Source organism: Suricata suricatta, chromosome 15 (assembly GCF_006229205.1).
Source record: "Suricata suricatta isolate VVHF042 chromosome 15, meerkat_22Aug2017_6uvM2_HiC, whole genome shotgun sequence".
NCBI classification, from domain to species: domain Eukaryota; kingdom Metazoa; phylum Chordata; class Mammalia; order Carnivora; family Herpestidae; genus Suricata; species Suricata suricatta.
The window spans coordinates 76,171,934-76,177,391 of NC_043714.1; the positions used below are offsets into that span (position 1 = coordinate 76,171,934).

The 5,458-nt window shown below is 65.6% G+C and overlaps 1 long non-coding RNA gene across 1 annotated transcript; it reads left to right on the forward strand.

Annotated features, from left to right (window-relative positions):
• The first annotated feature begins 2,963 nt into the window (after positions 1-2,963).
• On the forward strand, positions 2,964-3,975 carry LOC115279206. The gene is made up of 2 exons (XR_003903285.1): positions 2,964-3,041; positions 3,596-3,975. It is a non-coding gene; the product is annotated as an uncharacterized LOC115279206 (long non-coding RNA).
• The last annotated feature ends 1,483 nt before the right edge of the window (positions 3,976-5,458 follow it).

Genomic DNA, 5,458 nt, shown 5'->3' on the forward strand with positions numbered 1-5,458 from the left:
TGGGGAGCTGGCGGGGGTTGGGGGCAGGCACGAGCTGGGGCCAGGAAGCAGCCTCCAGGGTGGGGGCCAGGTTCTCGCTCCTCCAGTGACAGAGCCGGGAGAGAACTTGAACCCTCGGGCTCCCCCGCTGCTTTGTGTAGCCTCCTCCCCGGGCTCCTCTCAGGGCCTGGGCACTGAGCCCCTGACTCTACTAGGTGGGCGCCGAGCCAGCGCCAGTGCGGGCGGCGGGCGGCTTCTCGGGCTCCTGGCACACTGCGCCCTGGGCAAAGGGCTGCTCCCTGGCAGGCTGGGGGCTGGCGGCCATTGGCAGGCTTCTTGGTTCTCAGCTGTGAGTCAGTGGCCATGGGAACATTAATTCATTTGAGTGGCTGGCAGGGCCCAGGCCTTGGAGCACAAGAAGGCTTTGCCAAGTCGGGGTCAAGGACACCAGGGTGGGTGCTGGGAAGACACCTGGCCGACGTCCCTAGGGGGTGCTGGGACCGGCGAGCGTGGCCCCACAGAGCTGCGCTCAGGGAGAGCACTGTGCCCAGGAGGCTGGGCCGGGAGCGCGCTGGGCCCGGGGTGGGCGGGCAGGGTTCTGGGCCTGCGTGGGCCCCGAGGGAGCTGGCCCTTCCTCCGCTGGAAGGGGCAAAGGCAGAGTGCAGTCCAAGACTGGGGGAAGTGGGGCTGGAAGGGGCGAGGCAGAGGGAGCCGAGCCTGCTGGCCTTGACAGAGGACTTCTGACCTCACGACCAGGAGACAAGAGAGTGCGCGTCATGTCAACCCAATGAATCTGTGGAAGAGCAGTGTGCCGCACCGCGGCCTCACGGGAGCTTGAGACGAGTTTTCCGGGGCCAAGGGCCACCCCAGGCTCCAGCTGACGCCAGCCTCGGCCCTGCCCAGCGGCCGTGGGGCGCAGGGCCCGGCAGGCCCCTCCCAGAGCCCGCAGTAAGGTCACTAGGAGTCCTTGGCTGGCCCCACCCACAGGCACGGCCAACTGAGATGGGTGGGTTTGGGATCAGACTGGCACAGGCCTGTGACCTGCCCCGCCCCCCAGGCAGCACCCGGGCTCTGCTGAAGGCAAAGTGCCCGTGGCACTCCCAGCCCTAGGGCACAAGGGACCCTGCGGGATGGCAGGGGCGGGCGTGCCTCTGAAGTCGTTGGAGTCCACTGGCCAGGCTCTCGGATCCTTTAGGGTGTCCCCAAAAGTCCCAGCGCCAGTGGGGGGCGTCCCCGGGACAGCGTTCCTGGTGACAGCCTGGGGGCCCAGCCCCTCTCACCTCAGGGAGCATGGCAGTGGGGGGGGGAGCCGCTGGGCCACAAGCAGCACAGACATACTTCCGGTTACTCCTTCCACAGTCCCGTGGGCCGTCCTCACCCCTGCTTTTAGCGAATGAGCCAGTTAATCTTTACTTATTATTAAAATTGCTTTTTTAAACATTTATTCATATTTGAGAGAGAGAGAGAGACAGAGTGCGAGCAGGGGAGGGGCAGAGAGAGAGGGAGACACAGAATCCAAAGCAGCTCCGGGCTCCGAGCTGTCAGCACAGAGCCCGACACGGGGCTCGAACCTACGAACTGTGAGATCATGACCTGAGCCAAAGCCGGACGTTTAGCGGACTGAGCCACCCAGGTGCCCCTATTGTCACCCCTAATTTTTAGATAAGAACTTTTTAAATAGATTTTTTTTTAAATCGAGGTAAAATGAACTGTGTTAAGTGAAGGGTCGGCGGCATCCAGTACCCCACTCTGTCGCATTCCAGAGCACCTTCGCGCCCCCAAAAGGAAGCCCCAGGCCCAGGAAGAGGCCACCATCCCTCCCCCACAGCCTCTGGCCACCGCTCGTCTGCGTTCAGTCTCCGTGGCTCCGCCTGTTCTGGATGTTTCACAGAGACCGAGCCTCGCGCTCCGTGGCCGTGTGTCTGGCTGCTGCCACCTGGCCTCGCGGTGTCCAGGCCGGCTCCTGCCGTGGCCGCTGTCAGCGCTCCTCCATCCTTGTCACGGCTGAGGAGTACTTCACGCTGCGTGCCTGCTCAGGGACGTTCGGTCTGTGTCCCTCTGTGGCTGCCGTGGACGGTCAGCGGAAGGTGCTGAAGCAGAGAGCAGAGGGCCGGTGTGGGGCCCAGAGTCGAGGCGAATCGGAGCTGGGGTCTGAACTCCTCTTTCTGGGGTCCTCGCCGTGCTCTCTCCTGCACCCAGCTGTGCTCTAGGCCGACCCCCCCACCCCGGGGGGCTTGGGGCTTTGACATGGTGGCTCCTGCCCCCAGCGGGCTGGGCTGGCAAGGACTTGGGCAGGGATGTGCCAGAGCCCTGGGGCCGCAGGAACTCAGGGGATATTCTGCGGGTGACCGTCCTGCCCGGGGTCCCCCGATTGGCAGGTCCTACAATTCCAAGTTCCGCAGAACCTTTCGGTCTGAAGATTCTCCAACACTAAGCTCCTAGGCTCTCAGAGACAGAGTTGTGAGTAGGATTCGTGTCCCCACCTCACCCTCCCCAAGGCTCACCCCCTGCAAGGGCCTGAGCCTGAGCAGCCCCGCAAGGGCCTGGGGCAGCTGTGCACCTGCTGGGGTGAGGTCTGTGGGCCCCCACCTCCTGCGAACCCGACCCCTCCCTCCCTCCCACCTCTCGTCCTGCACTCCTCCCTACACCCCCAGGCTTTCCCTGCTTCCTCCCAGCGGCCCCACCGGGCCACCCCATCCCCACCCAGGTAGTGCCCCTGAACAGCTGGGAAGGGCCTGGAAAGGAGGACTCTGTGGGGAGGAGCCTGGAGGGAAGGCCCCACAGGGAGGGACCCCAAGGATGCCTACTGGGAGGGGCTCAGCGTGGGGAGAGGTGGCAGGGTCTGGGGCTTTCCCGAGGGGTGGGGGTGGGGTCGCCCTGGCTTCTTGGTCAGCAGCAGAGAGCCCGTAGGAGGACGTGGGGGGCCCCTGTGGGTCCCCTCTGGTTCCAGGAAGGCCCCGGGGAGTTGGCTTGCCGGAGGTGTTGTGGAATCCCGCACCCCGCCCTCCCTCCCTCGCTGACCTTGTCCTCTGCGAGCCAACGCCTCTGGGTCAGTCCTCCCGGTAGGTAATGAACTGAGGGGTCGAGGTGGGTGCGGGGCAGCCAGGGAGGGGCCGTGGGGCCCACTAGGGCCGTCACTATGGCAACGGGGAGGCTCATCTGCCGGCTGGGCAGCAGCAGGGTGGTGTCCCGGCAGGCCGGCAGCGATGAGATCATTCTTGTCGCCTCCCCCTGACATCTTTTGGGACTCAGTCCCACTGCATCTGGAAAAGGGGGCTTGGAAATGGAGCTGCGCGCGTGCCCCTGGGCTCCCTGGGAGGGGAAGGCTCGGCCTGCCCCTGCCCCGTCCAGGGGGCCTGTGCTGCTCCCGCTGGAAGACGGATTCTGTCTCTGCGCCTCGTGCCCACCGCCCCTGTCCTCCCACCGTGGCCTGGGAGCGGGGAGTCCTCTGTGGGAAAGGACGAGCCCTGAGCCTGGAAATAGCTCAGTGTGGACAGAAATAACCGTGGCCCCAAAAAAGAACATGGAAAATTAAATAGGAACGTTAGCGTCGGCCTGGCGCTTTCCACAGCCATCATCTCACTGGGGAGGCGGTGTTTCCCTCCTCATTCTATAGACAAGGGAGCTGAGGGCCAGAGAGAGAAGGGAGCTGCCTGAGGTCCCCCTGCCATTCGGCCAGGCCCTTGACCCCGGTGCTTGCCGTCGCCTGGCCTGCGCCTCCACACCTCGGAGCCGCGACCCCCGTGGTGTCTGCTGCCGGAGATGCCCTCACTTGTTTCTCTGAGAGGCAAACTCCTATTCATCCTTCAAAATCCAGCTAAACGTGACTGCCTCTGGACAGCCTTCGCCAGCCCTCTCCGGTATGGACGGCTGCCAGCACCTGGCCAGGCCAGATTAGAGACGGACTGAGGCGGGGGTGTGCCTCCCTCCTGGCTGTATCCTCCAATCTTATGCCAAGCGGCAGAGCACCTGCTCAGTAAATGCTTGTTGAACGACTGACTGATCAATGGGCCATTCTCACTAACGTGTGAGTGGTAGTAAATTCAAGGTCTGCCCCTTTCCCTGCATTTTCATTACAACAACCTGAGAAGTCAGTGGGCTTCTCCAGGAATCCAGGCCCTGGGCAGAGCCGGCTGGAGCTGGCCTTGTGCCCGCCGCACTCTGGCCGGCGACCCTCCGCAGCTGAGCGGAGGCGGGGCTGGGCGGGGCGGGAGGGGCCTGCTGTGTAGATGGACGGTGGGCAGTGTCAGCCCGGCTGGTCGGTGAGGGCCTCCTGGACGCCGTCCCCTTCTGTGTCTGCTAGACGGGGCCTGTCCCCTCTGCCTGACTGCAGAGGCCAGGGGGCACTGAGTAGCTCCCACCCAGTCCAGTCTCTCCCTGGCACCTGTCTGTCCCGGCTCCTGCCGCCGGGCCCTGGGGCCCAGCCAGCGCTGCCGTTGGGAAGCGCGGAACTGCTTGTCGGGACACCCCGGCCCTCGGCTGTGCAGCTTTCTCCCGCCCACACGGCCGGCTCCGCTGCCAGGCTGTGGGGCTCGGGGCGGCTGTCCGACCCTCTCTGGACTCACGAGACAGTGAGCGAGGCTCTTGGCCTGACCTGGGGACCACGTGCGGCTCAGGAGTTTCCGCTCCCCTGAATCGCCGGCGGAACGCAGCAGCCTGCTGGCAGGGGGGACGCAGTGTCTGGGGAACGGGGACAGGCCCCGGGACCCCCGTCCTGTGTCCTGGAGACGGCGCCCTGCCCGCCAGCCCGTGGGGAGGCGGGAGGGGCTGGCTCACTGGCCCCCTTACCTTGCCTCCCTTTGCCAGGGAGGGAGACGCGGGCCTGGACGAGGGGCCGCCCTGACAGCGTCCAAGGCGGGGAGGGGACCAGGGGCTTCCCCACTCAGTGTCAACCTTCTCCCCAGTCGGTCAGGAAGCCGACGCCCCTCCAAGCAGCCATCCAGGGTTGCCGACTCTGGGGCCATCCCTCTGAAGGTCAGATGGCAGAGGCGAATCTGGAGGGTGGCCCGCCCGGTCCGGCAGGGGGTGGGCACCGCGGCTGCCTCTCGCGGGTCGGCAGCGCCACCTGGTGGCCCCAGGCCCCAGACCGTTTGTCCGCCCAACATTCCCAGCTGCGGGAGGGGCTCACTCAAGACCACGGCAGAACCCAGGAATCCTGCCCCCAGGCCTGAGCCCGCGATGTGCCCGCTTAGCCCTGAGCCTTTCTCTCTGCTCCCTACCTGCCGTTTGTGCGTGTTCCGGGGAGGCTCAAAGATCGGGCCCCACCCGGAGGAAGGAGAATGAGGGGTGTCAGCCGCTGCCTGAGCGTGGGCGCAGGTGACCTGGGGGGAGAGCCCCGGGGTTGCACACGGCACGGGGAGGGGACAGGATGCTGCGGACTGAATGCGCCCGTGCGTGGGCTTCCCGGGCACGACCTCCTGTCCCTCAGGAGCTCAGGGCAAGCACTCGTCCGCGAGCGCAGAGCACCATGGGAGGAAAT